Here is a 17,098-nt window from a genome sequence, read left to right as displayed (position 1 = left end):
ACATCCTCAATGCCAGTTCCAGTGTGGCCTCAATAAGCAGTTAGCCGAGGAGGGAGGGAGGACGGGGCGGGCACAAGGCTATGCGGGGAAGAGGTTCAGGAGCCAGTGGGGGAGCACCAGAGCATCAAGCCTAAGGCAGAGCCACGTGGAGGGCCAGCCCAAGGCTTCCGTTCCCCTTGTCTCAGGGCCCTTTCTGGGGCAGGTGCCAAGCCATCAGCCCCTGTCACGGCAAAGAAGACTTCTCCATCTCCAAAGCTATCTTGTGCAGTATGTTAGCCCTTAGCCACTCGTAGAGATTTACATCTAAATTAATTAACATTTAATAAAATTAAACACTCAGTGCTTGGGGTCATGGCAGCCTCATTTCACGGGCTCAACGTCTTGCCTCTGTGGTTATGCCTCTGTGATCCGTCTGGTCTTAGGAAAAGCTGACCAGACCCTGCATCTGGTATTGGGGCTCAGGTGCGGTTGTGAAGGAAATGGGGGTACCCACCTGTGTGGTCTGTTCTCAGCATTAATAGGAAACACCGAAGGAGCGCGTGTTATTAGCTGACCTCACTTTTCTGTGCCCGTAAGTGTGTGCAGGTAAGAGTGTTGATGCTGGAGGCACATGTTTGCAGGACGGACAGAGCAGCAAGTCGAAAGTGGGCAGTAAAATGATTTGAAGGGAAATGCTTTCAGGGAGACTTATATGTCTGGAGAAATACATAATGCAGGAGACACAGACAAAAGTCTTCCTAATACGGGTTGTCCGTGAAGTCTGGACGCGGGCACAGACCAAGTTCAACTGCCGTGTATAAGCCTTTCCTTTTTCTTTTTAAATATACACATTCTTTAATTTTTCCCCATATTATTTGCTTAAGATTGATTAATTTTAAAAAGGCCCCATGTGTGATGGCTATCATTTAATGTCATTTAAAAATTTTTTTCCCTGATAAGACCTAATTCATGTGAGAAAGCTTTTGTTAATGCTTATCAGTATATCAGATTAGAAGAAAATGTCCCCTTTGTTGGCCACATGACAACTGTTATGTTCTTATGCCAGAGTTTGAAAATATTCTGTTTATTTGTTGGCTCGGACTGATCAAGACCAAGTTCTTTACAGAGGAATAAAGGCAACTTGTCAGTGATGATTTTGGACTTGTTTTGAGTGTTTTCCTAAATTCAGAAAGATCTTTTATGGACAATGCAATGCCTGTAGGCTACCACAACTGTGGCTCTTCAACACTCTGCTTTTAGTTTTTCACTGTTCCGTCCTTCTAAGAAGGTTATGAATATGACCCCAAACCACAGTAAAAATGAGATCTTCTCACTGCTCATCTGCTATTGCCTCCCTCTCCTTTTTTCAACTTTACTTATTTTCAACTTTACTTTTAATGGAGGTACCGGGGATCGAACCCCAGGCTTTGCACATGCTGAGCACATGCTCCACCACTGCACTCTACCCCCACCCTCACCCCCACCCCAGCCCCATCCCTATCCTCTCCGTTACTGGGAACAGGACGCCTGATGGCAGAAGGCAGATCAGGGACTAAGGTCTCAGCTCGTGGTCTCCTTAGCTGTAGGGGAGCTTTCCTTCTCAGAGGAGCAATGTTCCTGGCATCAGAGCCACAACCTCATAGTAGCATTTTGTGTGAAGCACACCTGTTAGGCAGGTGCCCAGAGCCAAGCAGCCGGGACAGGAGGCACAGCCCCCAGCCTCCCCTCGGGGTGTCCACGCCGCTCACACGAAGGGCACCTGCCCGGGGGGAGAGGAGAGCAGTTTCGGTGTCTGGACGGGCCCCAGCTCTCTTCCGATCTCTACCTCTTTTCTTATCCTTTGTCTTCCTCTCCTTCCTTTTCTCTTTTCCCATTTCTTCAGTCTATTTTCTTCTTTGATTTTCCTTCCTCTTTTCTCACTAATGGTTCTCTTTCTCCTTTCTTCTCTTTTCTCACATCTCCCTAGGTCTACTTCTGTTTTCTGCGTCTATTCCAGCTTGTCTTTCTCCTTCACCTCCAACTTCCCTTTTCCTCTGCTTCTCCTCTTACTTCAACCTCTGCAGAGAAGCACACGCTGTCAAGAGCCCTGTGGGTCTGCCTCGTGTGCAGCGCAGTGCCCCAAAGATGGTACTTGGAGAATTCTAACATTTCTGTGGTGGTTACTAAGAATTAAAGATGTATCAGAGGATGGAAGGGGCTGAGTGGTAACTGCTATGTTCTACTAGGAGTTCGCTTAGTCCTTCATTCTCCAGTAAGGGAATTTAAGTTCTCTCCACCTAATGCTGTGGAAACTTCACAGTGGGAGCAAACTTGAAGGGCACTGGCCATGATTGTATCTGACCGACTTGAGACCCTCCACCAACAGAGCAATCCCGGAGACCTGTACAGTCGGAGGAAGAGGTGACAATATGGTTAGGTTTAAATTCCACATTGTCAAGGATATCTTGGCTTAACAGGTTGATGTATTTCCAACAGCAGCGCATTGGAAAATTAAACTACATTTGACCCTTGAATAACATGGGCTTTAATTGTGGGGTCCACTTACATGTAGATTTTTTTCAATAAATATAGTTACCTGTGTTTTCATCTTACAGATCTCTAGGTTAACAAAGTGTTGGGAAAAGTTTGTGTTCGATTAGAGATCACAGTCTGTAGAGTCAAAAGAACTAAGTTTTGAGCCCTGATTCTCTCCAGACTGTCTCAGCTTCCTGCCCTGGGGTGAATCATTTATTCACTTTTTGGTTTTTGAGGCACAGCCATCAATATGCACACTTTCCCCTGTGAGGGGGTCGGAGCCCCCAGCCCCCGTTTTGTTCAAGGACCCGCTGTAGGTTAATTCTATCTTGCACTGACATTGGGAAGAGGATGTGTGTGTCAGTCAGAAATGAGACTCGGAGCCTGCCAGTTCAAAGCTACTAGTTAAATAGTTTCTTTATCTGCTTCTGTGTATTTAAGAAGGGCAAGATAACAGCTTCATGCTAGCCTAAAATTTTCCATTGAAGGAATATTCTATTTTAGTATCATTACCTGCCTCTATATAAGCACCCACTTTGCGTTGTTATAATGTTTTGTGATTAAAGTTAATGTTTACTAACTGTTTCATGGCAAGGATTTTAATGAGGAACAGACACTGTGTAATAGGGAAGAAACTTTCTATTCTATCTATAGACTAATCACTGAAGGGCTGTTTCTTGCAAGCTTAAATGGTACACAGTGGCCCGTCTCTGGAAACCCTGCCTCCCAGATCATGAGTGTGAAAATACCTTTGTTGAGCTCACAGGAAACACCCTGCCCAGGCCCACCTGGGAATGGCTGCAGGAAGGAAGAAGTTAGCACCTCCCTTCCAGAGTCAGACTCGAACCAGGACTTCACCCCTCCCCTTTTAGTATAAAAGAAGCCCGAATTCAAACTCAGGGAAGATGGTTCTTTCAGACAGTAGCCCCCCATCTTCTCAGTCTGCTGGCTTTCCAGACAACATCGCTATTCCTTGTCCCAACGCCTCGTGTCTCGATTTATTGGCCCGTCGTGTGGCAAGCAGTGCGAGCTTGGACTCAGTAACAGTTACTCAGGTGACAAGAGTAGCTGACACTTCCTTCTAGAGAAACTCTATCTTCACCAGAAGGAAGTAAGAATGCAAGCCATATAAACTCACTTGATTTTCTTTTACTGTCATTCAAAGCACACTTTGTCTTCTGAGGCTTGAATTTCTACACTGACTGGAGATTATTACTGTTTTCTATCTTTTCAAATTGACAAAATTAGAAGTCCATTATCTGTTAAACCCTATATATGAAGTGTACAGAAGTGAATTGTACAAATTCAACACAAAAAGAGAATTGCCCATCAGACTCTCCAGTGAGCTTCATACCTGCTGGAAGCCCAGCCGTCTGCTTTTAGAATGAAAACCGTCCCAACTTATCCAGTTTTTTATTTCATGAGAGAAAAGCTGATTCTAGACAGTTAACTATAGGATCCATCACTGATTAATTTTCTTCTCTCCACCTAACAGAAATTTTGTTTCTTCCATTTCTCTTAACTGAGGTCATTAATTTTGTCTAAAAACCATCTTTATACCAGAGTCAATGAGTCAAACCTGAAATTGCATGGTTTCAATGAGGCTAATGCATATTATAAAGACCACAGCCTTCTGCACCTTGTCCAGAGAAGGGACATGTGAAGCCAAAATAAAATACATTAGAGGAAGATTTTTCAGTAATAAAATGTGTATGGCCTGTTCATTGTCATGAAACTGTTGACTTGGGGGTCTGATTTTAACTCCACGTCCACTGGCATTTCTGTTCACTCACTTTCAGAGGACAAACATCAGTCCCTTCTAAGCAAGGAAAGAAAACATGTCCAGCCCTTTCCAGAAACATCCTGAACTTCCTCAAACAGGGTGAGTGGGCCGTGGGGAAAAGTTATTTGCTCTCGGTCAAAGGAAAAATTAATTCAAAACAGATTTAAATCCAGGCAGACATAAGGCGCTGGGTTGAAAAGAGGAAAAGGAAAAGAAAAAAAAAAGTTTTGTGTTTCAAGAGAGTTTAGGAGATTACTTTCAAGTCTAAAAATCATAACCCAAAGAACTTAAAGCTTAACCAAAAATAATATGATTCTTGGAAAAGAATCAAGACTTCTTTCAATAAAACAGTCAGTACATCTGAGACATCTACTGTACCAGCAATCCTATAATATTTATATTGATGTTGCAATATAGTATCTGTGGGACCAGAGTTGTGCTAAAACAAGGCAGCACAGCCCGTGGTTGGCCACAGAGGGGCTACTTTACAGCGTAAGCTTCCATTAATGACAGCGTGCACTCGCGCCATCAGACTGACACTCGATTTAAGATGGAGCAGTCATTCCCACAGTTTGGTTTCAGTAATTTACATGATTAAGTGACTCCATTTTAAGTCAATTTCCTAATACACAAGAGTATCAAATCAATGTAATTTTACATTTCAGCTGAAGAACACACCACATCTTTTATACGGTGTACTTCACTAAGAATCTTGTCTATAGAGTCAATGGAACCCTGACACTGTGTGTGTGTAAAAATGCATTAGGGGCTACTTGCATATTATATTTCACCTGAACAATATGCTGTCTATGAAACCATACAAATGTAGGTGAAAATATACGATAACATTTACTTTTTATTTACTCTCTAAGTATCTAAACCATTTGTAAGATGGAATAGACCACTTCTTTGTGTTTGGATAATAATCTATATCAGAATATCCAAATTAATGGAACAAAATGGAAGAAAAAAAAAAAAAAGACTTGAAGCCATAAGTTATATTTAGAGATTTGTCAAGAAGCCAGATTCCATGGGTTTTGACTATCTGACCCTTTGGCATCTTCCCACATCATCAACCCTTTAACCCAGACTTGGAGTAAAGGGAATAACAGTATTTTTTTCCCTTCTCTATTTAACTTGGCTTCACTTTCTGTAGAAACTCCTCTTTCCCACAGCCTAATTCCAAGCAAATTGTAATGCTAACAATACCCTCACCGTGGCTAATTTGGTCATTTTGCCAGTTAACCTGATAAAAGGCCAACATTAGATGGTTTCCTTTTTAGGTGAGAAAATAATTAGGAATTTCAACCTAAGATTGACTTGCATTCTTATTAGTGAATTTCCTTTTATGTTTTTTTTTTCCCCTTTCAGTGCTCTTGAACAAAAATTTCCAGTCACGGAGAGATCTTAACAAAAAGAAAAAAAAAAAAAAAAGAGATAATATCAAATAATCTAGAAAAAAGTACCTTTTCCCTACGTGGGTAACAAGTAAGTAACAGAATGCTAGAAAATGGGCCACAGACAAAGCTTTGAAACTGTCATTTTTCCAGGGTAAACCTGAGAGGGTCAAATGTCTTGTTGCTTTTTTGTAGGCCTCAGAGAGAAGTATCTGGGTTTGAGAAATAATGCTTCCTCAATCAGGAGAGAACACAGTGAAAATCATGTCTGTGATGCTTTTGACAGAAATTATGTAACTAGAGGTTGAAGAAGAAGACAGTTGAATCCTGTGTGAGTGGCTGCACGTGCCGATGTGACACGATCAGGAGTAGACTATTTCAGCTTTGTTCTGGGCTTGCTTAGTTCATATGACAGAATAGCAGAAACCAGGAAATATGTCAAAAGTCTCCCTTCACGAGGCGCAGGGGGCTCAGGGCTGCAGGGCTGTGAACCCCCCACTAGGCAAGCAGCTGGCTGCTCTCTGCATCAGCATTTTTTAGGTTGGGGGGTCAGCAGAACCCTCGAGTCCCACAAGCATTTACACAATGTCCATAGTGATGTGAGTGGGAGTTCGGGGTAACTGGTAGTGATTCCATATGATTGCAAAATGCTATTAATTTTTCAGTGGTTTGAAAATCTAGTGTAAAACCAATGCCTTAACTTTTGTTTAGTCCAATGCTTCCCATGTTTATTTCAACAAGGAGCTTTCCTCTCTGCCCTTCCCCACATATACACACGCACACACCCATCAAATCTTTAACAGCTTATAGGACAGAGGTGTCCTGCAAAAATGTATTTTGGTAAATGACGATCTCCATGCTGGCCAGGTGTCTGGACCAGGGACTGGGTGCATTGGTGAAAAAGGGGGAAAACACCCAGGACTTTGGAACTCCCAGGGTCTACAGTCAGACCTCCTGACCACAGGTTCCTCATCCACAGATCCAACCAGCTGTGGATGGAAAAGATTTGAAAACAAATTCCAGAAAGTTCCAACAAGCAAAACTTGAATTGACCTTGCACTCGGCAGCTACTTACATAGCATTGCATTGTGTTTGGTGTTATAGGTGATCTAGAGATGGTTGAAATACACAGGAGGGCGTGTGTGGGTTATATGCAGATATGACATCACTTCATATGAGGGACTTGAGCATCCAAGGATTTGGTATCTCAGGAGGTCCTGGAATCAATCCCCCATGCTTACCGAGGGACTGTATTCAATGGTCTAGTATTATTGATGAAGGCTAAGGAAAGCTCAAAGGACCTAAAAATGAACTGTGTAAGGGCTTAACATCCAACCATTTTGAGTGCTCTGTGCTGACTGGCAGAACAGTGGAATCCTTTCCATCGTTCAGTGTATCCAGTGCGGGACCTAACATTCTTACTTGAGGTTGAGTAGACATAGGGACCAGTATTTAAAGGCTTTCCTTCCTTTCTGTTTTTATAGTTAATTGACTTTAAGAGATCCTCCAGGGTATTCGGTATTTTTCTAAAACTGTAGTTTCCCCTTCTTTCCCATAGAAAATTATTTTTTTCCAATTCAGATAGGATCATAAGAGCAAAACACGTGACCTTTATTTCAGTCATGAATATTCTTGAATGCAACTGATGTAAGTGGCATTTTTGTTTAATATAGTACATAAAAATGAAAACCAGACCCTAGAAAGGTTCTTTGGTCAGCCTCGCCTCTCCCAGTGCGCTGTACGATAGAATAAATGTCCGAAGGGGGAAGACTTGGAAGGGTATTGGAGACAACATGTAGGGAAAAGTGTAACCCTCAAAAATCTTTTGAAAGACTCCTCTGAACTTGAAATTGAAGTATTTTATTGCCCAATTCTGTAACTTCCAACAGTTATAAAAGAGCATTCTCCAAAGCTATTTTATTTTGGGGTCATTTTATTTTTTACGTTATCCCTATACTCTGAAGACCCAGTGTGTCTGGGAGAGAGACAATCCTGTTAGTAACAAAAATATCCACTTTCTGTTGCTGTTGGGGAAACCAGGAGAAACATATTTAAATAATGCCTTTCTACACTTAACATCATGACCTGAGTGCAGCATTTAACGATGCTGTTAAAATTACATTCACGTCAAACAGGAGAATCCTCACCCGCATGGCTGGAAGATGCTAAGAGCCCACACAGTATAAAAGAAGAACATACGGTGCGTATAATGAGCATTCCCTTCGGAGGAGTCCTGAGAACTAGCCCCTGTTGTTTCATTAGCTCTGCACCTGCGATGTCAGGGCGTTCATCCTTTTGACATTCTGATAGTTCCTCTGGAGGCTAGAGAGAACACTTCCCCTCTTATGACATGTGGTTTTGTGGAAATTTTGTCATGATGGAACATACCTTGAAAAATGCAAGTTTCTGCATTTCTTAAGATAGTGTAAAACCATAGCTCGTTCACCAGTTTACAACCACATGAAATGGCACGTTTTCCTTTTTCCCCTCATTGTATCCCCTTGACTTAGTTTGGTCAAATAATAGCACAATTTTAAAAATATTCAGTTCTCAGGGGAAAAAAACCCTTTTAAAGGAGCTAAAGAAATGTGTTCAGTCTCAAAAGTCTTCAAAGTCACATGTTCCTATACATATAGTGTCCTGAGTCATTAGATGGTAATTGTCATGTACAAAAATAATTTGCTATTATAAAAATTAGACTTATTCTAGGCTATCAGAAAAAAAAAAAGCATGGCTAGTCTTAGTATGAGCTTACAAGATTCTTAAGCAAGTTTCTTTGGCTGCAAATATATTTATAATTGGTGTGTGTATATACAAATATATTCACATAATATATATAATAGATTAGTAATTAACTAGTTAATGTGTATGTGTGTGTATATCTCACACACACACACTAACCTATTGCCAAAAAGTGTCCAGCTAAAAGGTTAGCATTCCACGCTAGATGCAGAGATTCTTAATGTTAGTCTGTTTGGTAAACAAATTTCATAATTTTGTAGAGATAAAAAGATGACTACTTACTCCAACCCTGGAATTTTTGTGTAGTAAGTTGAAATTACAGAAACTAATAAAATAGATAAATAATAAGTTTACACTGTATAGCTCAGGAAACTATATTCAATACCTTGTGGCAACCTATAATGAACAAAAATACGAAAATGAATCTATGTATGTATATGGATGACTCAAACACGATGCTGTACACCAGAAATTGACACAACATGGTAAACTGACTATACTTCAATAAAAAATAAATTAAAGAAATTTTTAACAGAAACTATTTACATACATACAAGTCATATAATCAAGATACTTTCTAAAGCTACCATCCATCCCTTCATTTATTGGCTTACTCCCCAATACTTACTGAGTACTTGACATGTGCTGAGGATGGAACAGTGAGACCATCAGACAGACTAGGGGTGCCATGAAGACATGAAATCTACTCTGTGTATATGTCCACATAGGTTGACCATTCCCATCAAGAAACTAACTAAAAGAATTAATGCTCCCTTTTACTGTTTGCTTTATTTTCGATTCTACAATTTGATGACTTTCATTTTTATATTCTTTGGACTTTAGCATTTCCTTACTTCAAATTAAATCAAAATACATTTGAAACATAAAAACAATCAACCAGCCTTTTTATGGAATTGCTAAAGGCAACGGTTTATAAATTTGTTGACAACCATGAAGTTTGCCCACCATCCCCCACACAATATGGCTGGTTTCTCTGCAGTCATGGCAAAGGGAGAAAAGTAAAGCTGTTCTAGATTTAATCATATTGCCTCTAACACTACATGTGACAAAATATGGTTTCTGATGGACAAATGAATGAGGTCAGCTAAAATATGTCAAGAAATCTAATGAGTAGATGAAGTAATAATTTTCAAATACTAGATGGGCACACCTAGTTGGGGGTGGGAGAAGGAGGTGAAGGGGGTCAAAACTCATATTATTAAAATAATAATGAGTTGAACAGATAAATCATTCATATTCACTATTTGTAATCCACCTCAGAACTTACAGAGAAAAACCAGAGTATTAAGTAGCACAGAAGGAAATGGAGAACTAGTTAATACCAAACTCAGATTATTATTAGTCTTACCCTAAGGAAAAAAATTTACTCTAAAAAACAAAAATAAAGAGAACTTTTAGCTGATGAGATGGGTGGGGGGGGTGTCTCAGGGGCAATGAGAATCTGAGGACTGGCCAGGAAGCTGATGGGGACAAAGGGTCCCCACGCTGCACATTCTCACGGCTGGAGCAGTGGGTGTCCTCACACTCAGGGCACTTTGCCCAGTTCAGACTCTGAGCATCTTCCTGAAAAGGTCAAAGTCCGACTTCTTCAAATAAGAGTGACCCTCTCCCACTCCACAACTTTTACCGACCTTGACATATCTTCCTCTTCTTCATCTTTTTTTTTTCCCCTCTCCACGGCCTGCTGCATATTTCCACTTGGATGAATTACTGCCTTCCCAAATTCAAAGTTTCAACCCCAGTGTACCCTCTTCTCTCTCCTCTTTCCTAAAAAAACCTTCTTGCTGCATTATCCCAGCCACACACATACTGGCAGCCTTTTAGCAGGCTGAAAACCTTGAGTTATTTTTAACTGCTGCTCTGGTCCCTATGTAACCTTCCAACTTGTCCATCCGAGATACCAGTTTATTTAATTTACTGTCCATTAGTGACCCTGTGTCCAGAATGCTGGGCCCTGCGACAGGTCCACTGCCAGGCTCCACTTAAAATGTCAACAACAGTGAGTCAGTCCAGTGAGGTCCAGAGACTATTTGAGAAATAGTCACTGTTAATAGAAAAGAAAGGAGGAGGGAAGGAAAGATGGAAGGGAGGGAGGGAGGGAAGGAAAGATGAGATGGTGTCAATAAGAGAGAATGCAATACAAAATCTAGGAGACCTAGGTTCTACGTCTATCCCTTTCACTAATTAGCGCTATTAAACCCCTCAACATGCCTTGGCTTCCAGGGTCTTCATCTGTAAGGTGAGGTATTAGTCTGTGTGGCATGGGATCTGCTCTAGTTCTAAGACTTTAAGACTTTCCTTCAGAAATGCCTGTTTTCCAGATTGTAACATTCAAGCTAAGTTGTCAGAGACTCCCCAGAGTCAAGGAGAGTTCCCAGCAGGTCTTGAGAGGCCCTCAAGTTTGCTGGAGGAGAACCACGGAGCACGATTCTCCAATGTCCCTTCCTAACTAAGAAATCGGGGTCTGAAGTGCTGGGCCAGGATCGGGTGCATTATCCGGGAGCCGGGGTCAGTCACAGGCTAGGGTACCTCTCGCCCATGGGCCACGAGGGGTGGGACAGAGAGGTAGCCCGAGACATCATTTGCAAGAATCTGAATCAAATCAAGCAAATCGACCATCTGAAGGGCTTCAGCAGAGAGGTTCTAGAAAATTCTTCTTAGTAGAAATTTGTCGTAGGATCATCATGGCCTCAGGCTAACATTTTTGACCTGGCTCCTTGTGTGTGTGCATGTGTGTCTGTCTGTCTGTCTCAGTGTGTCTGGGTGGGTATGTCACTTTGAAGGGAGGGTTGAAGGTAAAGAAAAAGAGTAATGGGCTAAAATGTGAGTGAGATGTTAGAAAATGAATGTGAACATATATAAATTATTCTTTGTTAGAGAAGGAAAAATATAAGTAACAGGATGAAAAGGGTATAGGTTGGAAATTCATATTTATTGAGAACCTACTGCATGGATGTCACTAACCTAGTCAGCAACATAGAATACAAACTTGGACCTAAAACCATGCAGTGAGCTATACCACAAGATCTTGTAATACATTTCCCTGTGCTATACAGTATAATCTTGTTTATCTATTCTGCATAAACCTGTCAGTATCTACAAATCTTGAACTCCCAGTCTAAAAAAAAAGTGACAAAGAATATATGTATGTTCATGCATAACTGAAAAATTGTGCTGTACACTGGAATTTGACACAACATTGTAAACTGACTATAACTCAATTAAAAAATAAAACCATGCAGTGATTTTAAATGTAAAACTAAAATAGCACATTTCTAGACTAAAATTACACTGCCACACATCTTTGATGAAACACACGTGATAAAGAGGGAAGTGTGTACATCGCCGAAATCAAGGAGGATGGATTTGCCAAGCCCCCTTGTGAAACTTGTGCGAGTCGCTGGCCTGGGGTTGGACGACCCCCTCACTTGCGATGGGAGGGTAAGCTGCCCGTCAGGGCTGCTGTGCTGAGGGCAGTCATGACTGCACCGAGGACACTGGATACATTCAAGAGACTCATAGGACGAGAGTGGAACCGAGCCAGTAATTTATGACTCTGACTTTTCTCAGAGGTTGTAGTTTGCACATGAGTGAGAACACAAAGTGAGACCAGTACATGGCAGGGGTCAACCATGACCCACTTTCCATTTAGAGTTCCATCTGTCGCCACCACAAGAAACCTCCCAGTGTCACTGTCACTTGGGAAGCTCTGAAGCTGAAAACCTCCCACAATATTTGGATGTGAGAGCCGGTTTACTCTCGACTACTTTTCTTCATTTGTGCCTTTGTCATTCATTCACACGGCATAGCTGTTGTGTAACATGTGTGCATTTGGTCCTCAGAGACAGAAGTGACAGGTGAAGCAGAGGAAGGAGGTGGTGCCCACAGAGGTGACCATCTGGTGGGGCACAAACAGCAGCCAGTCACTGCGGGGCAGTGTGGGGAGTGTTACGGGAAGCACGGGGTGATGCAGGAAGGCAGGAGCTGCATCCAGCCAAGGAACTGGAAGGAGATTATGAAGAGAATGGAACTGCAGATGAGACAATGAATAGGGGTTCGCTGAGCCAAGAGCAAGATCTTCCAAGAGTCTTCTGGAGCCAAGTCACGCCAGGATCACAAGAAAGGTCCTCCAGTCTCAGTGGGAGTGTAACAACAAAGTCCCCCTTCCCTTGCACCTGGGTGTCCATCATGGGTTGGCTACAGCTCTGCTGTGCCCTGTGTCTTCTTTTCTTTTCTCTGGGACACAAGGTGATCCTCACTCTTCACTGGGGACGTTGCTGGTCTTGCGGCAGAAGGCAGATGTCACGTGCGAGCACATCCTGGCTCTCAGAGCTATTGCCCAAGAGTGACACATGCCACTTCTGCTCACACGTCACTGGGCAAAGCAAATCACGTGGCCAAGTCCACAGGGCAAGGGTGTATAACCTCCCAGCGGGCAGGAGGGGCATCAGGCTGTGAACTGCACCGAATGGCAGAAGAAAGAACCCATCCATCAATGATCTGCTGATGTTGTGAACAAGAGGACGGAGCTATCATAGAAGCTGGTGTAGACTTGGGGTGGTGGTGGTGTAGGTTGTGAAATCAGACTTACACCAATCAATGCTGAAGGACCTTAGATGAAGAAACGGAAGGTGATAAGGCCTGAAGCTGTGTCAGTTAGCACCAGCTGGACCAGGCAGGCTCTCCAGGCCCCGTTAAGGACTGAGATTTTTATCAGAAATGTTTTGGGAAGACTTGAAGGCCAAATGCAGTGTGGAAACTGGATTGGAGAGAAGCCAGATTGAAAGAGGAGCGATAGGAAAGTGTCGACCTTAATGCAGGTGACAATTTCTGAGACCCAAATAAGGACAGTAGGACTGGAAAGGACAGTAGGATGTAAGGGGTGTTTGGAAAATCCAGTCAGTGGTGGGGGGAGGAGCCCTGCAGAGGAGGGCTGACAGGGGAAGGAGTGAGGAGGTACCGCATCGGCCCCAGCATGGACATGCCGACAGGATCAGGCTCAGGAACAAGGCAGTAAGTTCCATTTGGGGATTTGGAGTCTGGCTCTCAGGGGGTCCATTCCAGCCAAGGCTTCCATTCAGTAAGTGTACGTCTAGGTCTAAATTTATGGAACAGGGGAATGTGAGCTGAAGAGAGATGCATGGGTTCCTCAGGACTAAGGTGGAAACTAAGCTGAAAGGCCGACGTCATCCGGGTGATGGAGGGAAAGGACCAGAGGGGCCGAGGGGACAGCTCAGAAGACACGGCAGCATCACCCGGCCGTCCTTCCTGAGGGCCATCCCTGCCGTCCCTGGAGCACATCCCCCCACACGTGTGTCACTCTGCGGTGGAGGAAGGGCTTCTGTCCCGGGAGAGGTCACTCCTGGCCCTCCTCGGATGGCCCACAGCCCTCAACCTAACAAGGTCAGAACATTAAACCCACGGATCAGGCAAGTTTGGGTTTCAGTTGCCAGCTTGGCTCAGAGCAGCCCTGCGTCCGTGGCAAAGCTGTCAGTCAGCCACGTCTTAACATTCTTGTTGTGAAACAGGGTGGGCCTGACACCGCGGCTTCATCCCCAGTGAGCCCGGAGGGGCTGCAGGCCTGCAGGCGGAGGTGGGAGCCCTCTGAGGCCTGCAAGTGTCTTTCCAGCACAAGCTGGTAGTGTAGCCTTCACTCTGTGAGGGGCGATTCCAAAAGCTATTTTGAGGTCTCATAAAATATAAGGAAAAGAGAAAGGCCTCTGCCAAATCTCATAAAAGCAAAATCGACAACATTTTTTGACATGACTCATTCTTCCTTTGAACACCATCTGTTAGATAAGGGTCAGCTCCTTTTAAATAGCAACTTAAGGAAAATAAAACCTTTAAGAAGTCTTGGTGGAGTGAGACCATTGTTTTTCACGTGGCTAATTGTGGAGGCATCTATTATTTATACGTGAGTTAGCCTGCGGTCCTAACCCTGACCCTAATATTCATGTTTTTCCTTCACGCAGGTACATTTCACTAGTGGCAAAATCGTTAAATTGCCCAATTATGTCACCAGATTGTCAGTGATCTTTCTAATGGCGCTCTCGGTGTTAACCAAAAGCTTTGAGCATCCTTATACTTACAAAAACATTAATTCTGGAAGACTTGTCTAGACACGAGAAGCGAAAAATTAGACTTAACACCACCAACGATCCAGTGAGTGTGGTGTTTTTTGTTTTGTTTTGTTTTTTTACAATTTTTTCTTCCAGTTTTATTAAGATGCAATTGACATACGGCACCGTATACTTTTTTTGAGGGGTGGAGGGAGGTAATTAGGTTTTATCTATTTATTTAATGGAGGTGCTGGGGCTTGAACCCAGCTCTACCACAGAGCCACACCCACCCCCCTGAATGTGTTTTCTATAACTTAACATTCTCAAGCAACAATTATGATCTCCTTTCCAACAATTTTTACTTATTTAGATTAGAGCCAGCCTTCACGATCATTGCTTATGTGTTTTGGTCTTACAAACTCCAGTTCAAAAACACACCAGTGCCCACTATCCAAGCAGTTTATGGGAGACTTCAGACTCTTGGTTGGTTTCAAGTGTTAGTTTAAGTGCTCTGGCAGGAGGAGGACTGGGGCTTTCTTACTATAATCTTTTCACTTAATTTTCATTTTACTTTATTGATGCCGTAAACATCAAAACATGGTGAAATTCATCATCCGTCAGAGAAAGCGCTAACTGTGACTCAGAGGGGAAAGAAACCAAACCTTCACTACCCACGTCATTAAATTTCTTTGAGTTTTGTAGAATAAAATGTTAAATATATATTCAGGGCTCCATAAATAATAGAATTTTCTTTGTCTTTGAGTTAATTTCTAAGCTATATATGCTCTAGCGATAAGAAATATTAGGTATATGGGCCATCGCTCACCCTCTTCACCCCCAGCATCACCCACAATGACACGTTTATCACCGCATGCTTTCTCAGTTAGTCCTCAGAATCTTTCTCAACACAATGCCCCCGGGAGCCACTTCCAATCACTTACCTGTCTGCCTCCCCGAGGCCAACAGTTTACGTGGGTGATAAATACTGACACTCAAATGTCCTTCTTCCTACTTTATCCACAGTAGCTAGATCTTGTCAGCAAATTTTATCTTTGAATGTCAACAAATCTTCCTTGGAACTTAATTTATGCTACAAGCACTAAAGTCACAGACAAAGACCCATTTTTTACAGATATTAACACCACTTACAGAGTAATACGTTACTATTGTCCCCACCAGCACTCTGGCCCCCTTCCCTCCCATCCCAAAATAATGAAATGCTTGCTAACTGTTAATCACTAAATGCTATTTAACAAGTATTCCTAGACTCATTTCAAATAAACTGTTAATTTAGAAAGGAAAGAGTAAGTTGACTTTAATTCTCATGCAGGCTTGGTTTTACCACTTCCATGACTATAGTCTGTTTTTCCACATCTCAGCTAATCCTTTTATTATAGTCTGTACAGCAATAACAAAATGGACATTTATTGTGCACTAATGTGGAAAGTTACCATTATTCTCCCAGAACATGTCCTTTGCCTCTTTTTCGCATTCTTTTGGACTCTTCTGAATGAAATTCTACTAACTGCATTGTAAAAATTTCACCACGTAGCTGCTGAGATCATGCAGGTGTGTGTTGACAAAAGAACTCTTCCAAACTTTGTGCATGGTCTTGAAAAAAGTGTTTTAATGCCTAGGAAAGGAGATTTGTTCAAGAAGACAAGCTGATGGTAAGCAGTTGTTTCTATTGTAAACCTTCCATCTGTTGGACCGCATTATCTGTTCCCTTTTCAAGTCAAATCTGCAACAGATTTGTCCAAGTCACTCACTTAACAGTAAATGTCTGGTAGGAGACAGTTCTGATATTTGTCATAAGCTGGTTGATGGCTATTATACTGGACACGTGGCTGGGTGTTCTTAATTGACAGCATGAAATCAATTCCTAACTGCTGTGGGAAAATGCAGTAACAGCTCATTGTGTATAGCACTACAATGTGAGGTCTTAAAAACACCGTTCCTGTAAAAACATGTCTGAAAACATTGGCTTCAGAATTGTGTTTGGTGCCCGTCCACGACTTGTCTCTGCAGAGAGTCCACATTTAAAACTCGCTTTCAGTCAACTTAATAAGTCTTTTATGGTTACTTATAAAAGGCTCTTTATGTAAAAAAAAAAAAAAAAAAGCTACCATAAATTGTTTTTTGTTGATTTTTTATTGTGCATGTGGCATAACTGTGATAGTATAATCATCAATATCTATTAGACTGTTTACACAAATCACTACTTACACATCTTGGAAAGACTGATACATTCACTAATTTACTCAATATTAAGTGATTTCTGTTAACAACATTTCTCGAAAACACACGTGCCTGCTCTCACATATACCCAACACTGGAACCACTGGACCTACCTCATCTCCCGCCAGACTCAGAGATGCAAAGACAGTAAGATGCACAGTTCCTATTTTCAAGGAGTTGTTTGTTGACAAAACAATTGAATAAATCAACCCACTGTAAAGCAGTTGAGCAGAGATAATCTGACAGATTTTACTATAGGAAAGAGTCTGCTACCCCAGAAAGGCTCATTAATCCAGGGGCTACATCGTAGAACTTTAAATCTCTCTTGAATAATCGCAATCTCAAATGAGAATTAAAATGCCTTA

Source organism: Camelus ferus, chromosome 2 (assembly GCF_009834535.1).
Source record: "Camelus ferus isolate YT-003-E chromosome 2, BCGSAC_Cfer_1.0, whole genome shotgun sequence".
Lineage (NCBI taxonomy): Eukaryota > Metazoa > Chordata > Mammalia > Artiodactyla > Camelidae > Camelus > Camelus ferus.
Note: the sequence above shows the minus strand (reverse complement) of the source record.